Below are 9876 nucleotides of genomic sequence, written 5' to 3'. Positions count from 1 at the left end.
TTGTGGCCTCTCCCGCTGCGGAGCACAGGCTCCGGACGCGCAGGCCCAGCGGCCATGGCTCACGGGCCCAGCCGCTCCGCGGCACGTGGGATCCTCCCCGACCGGGGCGCGAACCCGGTTCCCCTGCATCGGCAGGCGGACGCGCAACCACTGCGCCACCAGGGAAGCCCCCAGAACTGGTTTTAAGTCAACATCTATTGGGCAGAAATTATTTAAGTGCCAAAATCATAAATCTAACAGCTGGAACAAACTTCATGACATGATTGTAGGAGATCATAAAGAAGGAAAAGTTTTATACAATATATAGCTAGCTTTTTTCAAAATACTGAAGATTTTAGGTTTCCCTGAAAAATTAATTTCTATCAAAAGGGAGAAACATCTTAATTTTCACTGATACCAAGAAACCCATTATTCTGTTCACTGTATATATTACACAAATAACCACATGCTATGGAAGGGAAAATAGTGTATTTTTAAGTAATGAGATTTCCTAACCATTTACAATTCTGTAAATCAAAAATTTTTTTAACATTTTCTCAGTAGCATTTTCCATTGTGTATATTTCTCTCCAATAAGAGGCTCATGGTGAAGTCTGTAAGTCACCACTTGCTATTTACCCCCATTGGATTTTTATAATGTACATTACTACATAGTCTTTAGACAGACCTGCCATGATCTGTTCAATTTTATTTAATTCAGTGTTTCTCAAACTTATTTCACAAGAGACTCCATTTAAAAATTTTAAAACATCTATTATCCCACAAGGAACATGCTCTGGAAAACTCTGGGTAGACAAATGTGAAAATATAACTTTATGGGGAAATGGCTTTTCACTAAGAAAACAACTTCACAAACAGAATAGAAGGAGCAGTCTCAAAGACTTTTAAAATAGTGTAATTTTTCAGACAAATTAAGATAAAGATACTCAGCAAGTTGTGCCTTCTTAAGAGGGGTACATGTTTTAGCTTTCTCTTTTCATTTTATTAGCTATTTTTCAATAAAACATGGCATTTTATGTAATCATATTTTATTTGAATTCTTTTTTTAAATCTTTGGATATTGCTTCATATATGTGACCTCAGTGCAACTAGTCAATTTCTAAATATAGCAACATGCATAACAAGCTAGTTGGGAAAAGTAGACTAAACAAATGGCTGTAATACAATCTTCTTCTTTTTTTTTTTTTTTTTTTTTTTTGCGGTACGCGGGCCTCTCACTGCTGTGGCCTCTCCCGCCGCGAAGCACAGGCTCCGGACGCGCAGGCCCAGCGGCCATGGCTCACGGGCCCAGCCGCTCCGCGGCACGTGGGATCCTCCCGGACCGGGGCACGAACCCGTGTTCCCTGCATCGGCAGGCGGACTCTCAACCCCTGCGCCACCAGGGAAGCCCAGAATCTTCATTTTTAACTACTAATTTTTGCATCGTGTAAGAAAAAAACCCATAAATCCTAGGCTATATTTATATAGCATAAATAAAAGCTAAGAATCCGTCAAAACTTAGGATGCATTGCAATATGTTTCTATATAGGTAAGGTCTATGTATTTTTAAATTACCTTTTGCAATTTACCAATGCATAATAAAATAGTTTTAAAAATGGAAGGAATTTTAGAAACGGTTTGTTTCAAACTCCTCATATCATTTATGAGATAGAAGGAGGTCCAAAGCAATAAAGACTGTTAACCAAGGTCATATCAGGTTAAAACCTTCTCTGGTAATATTCGGTTCTATTTCTTAATGTAATTAAGTTCACCCAGCATTTATTAAGCACTTAACATGAGACAGGCTTATCCAATTCCAGTTTTAAGTTCAAAGCTACTGAGACCGCAGGATGTTGCAATCACTCAGCAAGCTTATCCCAAAGGAAATGAAGGAGACAAGACAGAATTCAGTCCAGAAACCCTCAAATCACTTAGAAAATATGGTTGTAAAGGGTATCCTGGAAAATGGGCCCCCAAATGCAAAGTGTTTACAAATTAAAATTCCTTCTGGGACTTCCCTGATGGTCTGGTGGTTAAGACTCCGGGCTACCACTATGGGAGCACAGGCTCCATCCCTGGTCAGGGAACTAAGATCCAAAGAAAGTTCCTTCTCAGAAACAGTAATACAGAAGAATCCCCCCATAGTTCTCTGAAACAGCAGCGCGTGGCTTCTGTGCGGCCTTCAGAGATTTGCTGGTCACGCTAATAACATGCTTGAAAACCTGAGAATGAAGTAGCAAACTCTCTTCTCTCTCCTTCCCTCCCTTAGGGAAGAAATTTCGGTAAAAAGCTAAGAAAGGTTACAAAATTGGGGACTTGGGGCTTTGGAAGCTACAATTATAGAGTTTTGCTAAACACTGACCCTCTGTGGGTAGAAGGCCACAAGTGCCACTCTGGCTGAGCCTCCTATTTACACAGCCGGTGTTCACAGAGACTCTGAACTCCAGGGGGCTTGAGAATGTGGGATGCTGTTCGGGCCCCCGGGATGCCCAAACGAACCCAGATCCAACCGATGTATTATTGTTCGGCTACAAGGAAAACCCAAATGTGTGGCTCTTACCCCTTGATTTCACAGTGGGGAAAAACAAACTTTAAATCTTTGGGGATCAAAATATGAAACATACACACTTAAAACACTCTTCACTCTTTCCCACATTCAACAGCTTTTGTGCCACTTCTAGATACTTGATATCCAAAATGTCCATTATTTAGATTTCACTGAAGGATATGCATACATATACATATGTATATAGAAACACATTTTTTTGGTAATAGTGATGGGAAGAAATTTTACAGCTTGCTATCTGTATATTTAAAGATGTCCTCACACCCCCTTCCAAACAACAGTGTTACATCCCGGGGTGTGTATCTAACTTATAAAGATGTATAGTATATTTATTTTGTGTATTCACAAATGTTTATTTTACTGTTTTAGAGCCTTCCACTCTTTGTGGTTCGTTTCTCTTTGCCTTGTGTTAAAAAGAGCACAGCTCTAGTCACACACGAAGTCACCTGGGGCTTGGCAGTGAAAGACCTAGAGAGCGGACCTGGGTAGATATGCCAAGACCGTCCCAAGGCCCCCACATCTAATCAAGATGGGAAGCAGATCAAACTTTCCAAAATTCACAAAGGTGAATAGTGACCTGGAGCAACTGTTAGAAGCTACTGAAGCAGGTTTCCACTTCCACTTCACTGTTGTTCTTACATGTTGTGGCCAGAATTGGCTCTGCACACAGGCAAGTGAGTGGCCATCTATGCAGTCCTAGAATAAATAATTATTTTTAGCAAAGTCATAATTAAAACTTCAATGTAAAAAAAATCAACACTTTCTATACACTTATAATGAAAAATTGGAAATTGATGTTTAAAAATAAAAACATAATTTATAATAGCATAAAAATATGAGATGATTATGGACAAGTTTAATAAAATACTTGGGAAGTCTATACCCTAGAAATGACAAAACACTGCTGAGAGAAATTAAAGACCTAACTAAATTGAGAGACATCCCAGGCTCATGAATGGGAAGCCTCAGAATTATGAAATGTCAGGTTTCCCCAAGCTGATTTACAGCCTTATCAAAAGCCTAAAAAAAAACAACACCCTAGGTTTTTGTTGTTGTTGTTGTGACATACACAAGCTGATTCTAAGAGTTTTTATGAAAATGCAAAGGGCCTAGAATAACCGGAACAATTTTGGCAAAGTAGAATGAAGTCAAAAGACTTCCATTACCTGGCATCAAGACTTGATATTATAGAGCTAGAATAAACAAGACAATGTGGTATTGGTGTAGGATCAGACATAGATCAATGGAGAAGAAGTAAAAGTCCAGAAATATTCTACACATATATGGACAATTGATATTCAATAAAGGAGCAAACACAATTCAATGGATTCAATGGGAGGAAAAGATGTCTTTTCAACAAATGGTGCTGTGATAATATCTAAGCGTCAAAAACAAAAACCTTAGCCCTCGTATTACACCAGGATTACTACTACAGACCCATTCTTCTCAGTATTGTAAACTCGGTGTTACTAACCCATTCTACAGATGCTGCATATATAAGGTAGTTGAAAGAATTCAGAGTTTGACTCTGGGCCGGTCACCTCATAGATCACCATCAGTCAAATGAGGGACAGGAGACTTTCTACTCCCCTATTTTCACTAAAAAATGTATAATGTTGTACAAATGCAATTAACATTTGTATCTATTATGGACATAAACATTAAATATGCTACATTTATATATGTTTACATGCATTAGAACTTTAAAAAATTTAGTGTAAGGTAGATGTGAGACTTGTTATAGCAAACAAAACTGATCGAAAGGGAGATTTAACTAGGTATAATGTTTAATTCACCAGGTGTTTGACAAAACAAAACAAAAAAAAGTGAGTTAGTCAAAAACTGTGTGTATGTGTGTGTATTCCTTTGCAGTTAGTAATTTTGGCTATTTCATGGCATAAGTAACAAACAACAATTGATTAGTTCTTATGACTTGGTCTAATGGGTCTGATAGTTCCTTTCTGGAATTTAGACTTATTAACTTCCTCATACATACTTGAGAATTGGTTATTTTCTGAAGATATACAAGAATTTTGCAGTATTTTGTGGTTGATTGAAAATTGGAAAATGATAAAAATATATTGGATGGACTAGGGCCCTGGGAGCAGCTAAAAGAAAAAAAAAGGGTTTCTAAAGTACTTAAAAAGACATTTATGAGATGGAAAATTACTGTGGATTTTTATAGAAATCTCCTTATTAGAATCCTGCAACATTTTTCTTAAGGAATTCTTCCTTTTAAAAGTGTGGTTAATACCCATATGATGCTGTAGGCAATCAGAGTTTAAGATTTTTATTTAATGCATAAATATATTCTTCAAGGAGTGTTTCCACTCCAGTGAATATTTAAATATGCTCTAAGGCATTTGGGGTATTAAGGAAAGCTCGAGGAAATATATGAGCATTTGTTTCTCCAGAAAGCTATACCAGGAAAATGCATGAGGCATAAAGCTTGAAAATACCAAATTTCCAAACAAAAGAAAGAATGTGTCTTCCACTCCCTCTTTTTCACTATTAGAAAGTGAATAAAATAAACATATCCTTCTTATAGACTTAAAGTTCAAATTGCTGTATGAGTCAGACCGTGATGATGTTCTCTGTATCTTTCAAGTTATAATGAAATATAAGCAAACTACTATGGAAAAAATCTAGCCACAAGCTCCTTTTTCCTCCCTCTTCTATATAAATTAGGTTTTTTAAGCCAAACCAAAGCCTCATGCATGGGTTACAAACTTTATTTTGATTTCATTTTTAAATGACCCAACTAAAAATCCCTAAGCCAAATACCACAAGGAACTCTCTGCCTTCTCCTCCCCAAAGTAAGATTCTGGCATTAAACTCTCTTGGTTACAATTACATAGTCACTTTAAAAGTATATGGTAGTCCCATTTTTGTCATTGAGGTAACTGATATACTTGAGCATAATATATTATTAATATTTAGCTCTTTGGCTCCTAAAAGAAAATATTTTTCTTTAAAAATTGATGTCATCAATCACGACAGAGTACAATTTAGCAATATTGACCTATTTATCATCTATCTCTTACAAATATACCTATTCTTCTACTGAGAAATTCATTTTTAGGAATTTATCCTACAACTGTATTTCAAAAATTTTGCAGAGATTTATGTACAAAGATATTTACTGCAACATTGTTCTGTAAGAGCAAAAGATTGAAAACAGCCCAAATGTCCACCAACATAAGGCTATTTAATAAATGAAGGTAGGTCAGTACAATGGAAAGCTATTCAGAAGTTAAAAAGCAAAAGGCAGCTCCAATTTGACCTATATAGAATACCCAATGAGATACATTATCAAAAGAAAAAAACTAGGTTTTATAAAAGTATGTAAGATATACAATTGCCTGCAGTTATAAGTGCATATATACACTCATAAATAAATACAATAACTCTGGGAGCTTACATAAGAAATTGGTAATACAGTTTGCCTGTGAGATAGGATTAAATATCAACTAGTGTACAGGGTGGGCAAGAGACTTACCTCTCACTGAATTCCATTTTATTAGTGTTGAGTATGGATTATGTGCATATATTATCTATTAAAATAATCATCTTAAAAGGTAATATACACCTAAAAAGCATTTTTTATACTGAATATGATGAAGAGAAACACTCCTTATGGGGAAAAAATAAACACGCTAGAGAAAAATAAAACCTAGCCAAAGAACACAAATGATTTTAAGCTGTTAGTATTTGGTGCTAACATTTAAAAATATTACTGAGACGATTGCAACGTGGTAAACATCTCCACTGTTTGCATAAATTTTGTTGTGGGAAGAGAATACTTGTCAGCAGCAGTTAGAAAAAAATTAAAAGTAAAATATTGTCAGCTGAGGGCTTCCCTGGTGGCGCAGTGGTTGGGAGTCCGCCTGCCGATGCAGGGGACGCGGGTTCGTGCCCCGGTCCGGGAAGATCCCACGTGCCGCGGAGCGGCTGGGCCCATGAGCCATGGCCGCTGCGCCTGCGCGTCCGGAGCCTGTGCTCCGCGGCGGGAGAGGCCCCAGCGGTGAGAGGCCCGCGTACCGGAAAAAAAAAAAAATATTGTCAGCTGATTGAATATTTCCGAACCACACATGAGGAAATAGAATTTATTTAGAGTGGTTGGAGTCAAGGAGAACAAAGTTCCTAGAAAGAAGTTAGACTTTTCTTTCATGAGTCAAGAGCAATACCTGTGTCCAGAAGCTAATAAATACAAGTCAGGACCCAAAGGACGAATACAAGATTTACCCAAGAATATTCCTGCAAAGTGGGGTTAAGGTGAGGTTCTAGCATCTTTTAATTAGCAAAAGAATGAACTGTAATCAGAAATTTCTTCTAAAAGCTTAATTTGCTGGTTGAGAGGCAGGAACTGCAGTTCACTCTTCTAGAGCCATAAATCCATGACATATCCAGCCAATTTATCAATCTGGTTAGAATTATATGCTGTTTGAGACTGATTGCTTCTTGATTCTTCTTGTCTTTAATGCTTTCTAACACTTTGGGATCACTTTGATAAGTTCTAATATTTATAAAGTTGGGGTGAGTAGAGTAAGACCTTAAAGAAACAAATTCTCTGCACTCCCATCTCTACGCAGTGACTTCAACATCTTCAGTGATTGTTGACAAATAATAACAGGGACATTCCATCTATTGTGGGGAAAGGAACCACATCACTTAGACTATCGAAAACAAATATCTTTAACTTTTAAAACATGAAGTACATCCAAGTAGCAAAAACGAAATTTCTTAAATAGAGATTATTTATCATTATATAATTTATATGAATCTTTTTGTTGTTATTTACTCTCCTCCTCCTCTACTCTGAGTAACCCCAGGCCCTTTTTCCCTAAGCCTTATCCTCGATGCCAACTTATATTTAGTTGCTATTAAGTACGTAGATATTAATTATTTTCACAACAAAACTTTATATTTTTATAATATATATAATTTCAATACGCTTTGACAAGCACTGTTTTATTAGAATTTCCCAGTAAGCCTATTAGGAGTTCAGAATAGAAATTATTGGTACCATAATATTTTAGATGAGGAAACTGATGTTTGTAGTTTTTGTTTTAAGAAGATTGCTTCAAGTTCTACAAATAATATGGAATAAAAGAGAAAACACACTCCAGTCTGACTGCTCCTCAATTGGGACAACAAACACGCCACTCCCACAAAAAACAAACTGCCAGAGAAATGTGCGCCAAAAGGAACAGGATAGTGCTTGTTTCTTAAGGACTTAATAAAAATTTCAGTTAGTAGGTCTACTTGATGAGAGGTCAAATCACTTATCATACAATGCATTGAAAGATCCTCTGATGGACTGTAAATCTCTTTATTATCACAGCGATTTCTGTCAAAAGACTTTATCCAACGATGGGAGATGACTGACAGTGCTGTCTTTCATCCATCACTGTCACCGTATTGAGTTGCAGACAATGAGTTCCAGAAAAAGAGCTATCGTTGTTCAACTCAATTTTATTTTCTTTGCAAATATATAATGCGTGCAATAAAAGTATTTTAAAATATATTTTTGATAAGCGTTTTTCCCTGGAAAGATATCTGCTAAATAATCTGTTTAAAAATTTAAATTCAAAAAGTAATGGCAAAGAGTGAGTTCCACAGGCTTCCTCATTTCTCAGCTACTGTTACAGGGTGAATTCTGTCCCTTTCAAAAACAAATTTGTATATTGAGGTCCTTAACCTCCAGTACCTCAGAAGGTAACCTAATTTGAAAATACAGAGTATTTGCAGATACGTAATTAATTAATTAATTAAGATGAGATCATAATGGAGACCTCAGAAGAAACCATTCCTGCTGACACGTTGATCTCAGGCTTCTAGCCTCCAGACTGAGAGACAATAGATTTCTGTTGTGGAAGCCATTCAGTTTGGGGTCTTTGTTCCCACAGCCCTAGCGAACTAAAACACCCACCAGTATGACCAATTTAAGGAGAATTCCAGCTATGTATGTAATTTTAAGATTTACAGCTGGCAACACCGGGGAATTAGGAGCAGAAATCACCAAGAAAAGGAATAACTGAGATAGAAAGAAAAGGGATAAGGATTAAGGACAAGAACCCATACACGATGAATGAAAGGAAAACTTCCTGGTGGAGAGTTAAGAGTATGTGAGAGAAAGGTGTTAGCGAGGGGCTACTGTAAAGGACAGTGAGACAGTGACTGAGGAAGAGGAATTTTAAGCTGTCTGTGTACCCCAGAAGTGTCCCCCCACACCTCCGACCCATGCATACAAACATCCTTCCAACTTTAAATGTTTGCAAAAAATGAATATATCAATTACATATGGATATATTTAAATATAGAGACATACATTTCTTTCTTGCTAAATGCTGTTTCTTGGAATCAACACTGCATGAAGACTAAGCCAAAATTGTATTATATCTATTACGTTTAGATTATATGTATGCAAAACATATTATGTATATTATATATTTTATTGAATTTTAAAGTATGGAGGATTTGAATATATATAAAAGTATAGGTGCTTACGTGCCCACCACACAGGCTTTATATTTCCACCTTATGTAATGAAATAAAACATGAATTCGTTTCTACCACTATTATCATAAGTTACCGCAAACAGTGACTGAAACAACACATATTGTTTATTATTCTAGAGATTAGAAATCTGACATGGGTCTTACTGGGCTAAAATCAAGGTGCTGGCAGGGATGAATTACTTTCATAGGTTCTTAGGGGAGACTCCCCCCTTTCCCTTTTCCAGTTTCTCGAGGCTGCCTGCATCCTTGGTTCACAGTCTCCTTCCTTCCTCCATCTTCAAAGACACATCAGAGGGTCTAGTCCTTCTCATATCACAGCACCGTGCCCTCCTCTTCTGCCTCCTTCTTCCTCCTTTAAGGACGCTTATGATTACACTGGGTCTACCCAGAAATCCAAGATGATCTCCCTATCATAAAGTCAGCCGATTAGCAACCTTAATTCCACTTGCAAACTTAATCCCCATTTGCTGCATAACCTGACGTATTCACAGGTTCCAGGGATTGGGATGTGGACATCGTGGTTGGGGGTTAGAGCATTATTCTGTCTATCAGATATGGTAAACGCCAATTCCCTCATCTCTCTCTCCCTCATCACTCCTACAATACTTTTTTACTGTTTTTCAACATATTTGTGATATGTGTTTTTAGAGTATTGTTTTGTGTATTTAAATTTTTCAATGATATTAGATTTAATGAGAATTTACATTCCAGTTTACTCAGGGTAGTCTGGTTTACATTCATTGTTCTAACATAAGTACTAATAGCACTCTTATTCTCAAAAGCAGTTCAAGCCATGCCATTCATACCCTTT

Source organism: Physeter macrocephalus, chromosome 10 (genome assembly GCF_002837175.3).
Source record: "Physeter macrocephalus isolate SW-GA chromosome 10, ASM283717v5, whole genome shotgun sequence".
Taxonomy (NCBI): Eukaryota; Metazoa; Chordata; class Mammalia; order Artiodactyla; family Physeteridae; genus Physeter; species Physeter macrocephalus.
Note: the sequence above shows the minus strand (reverse complement) of the source record.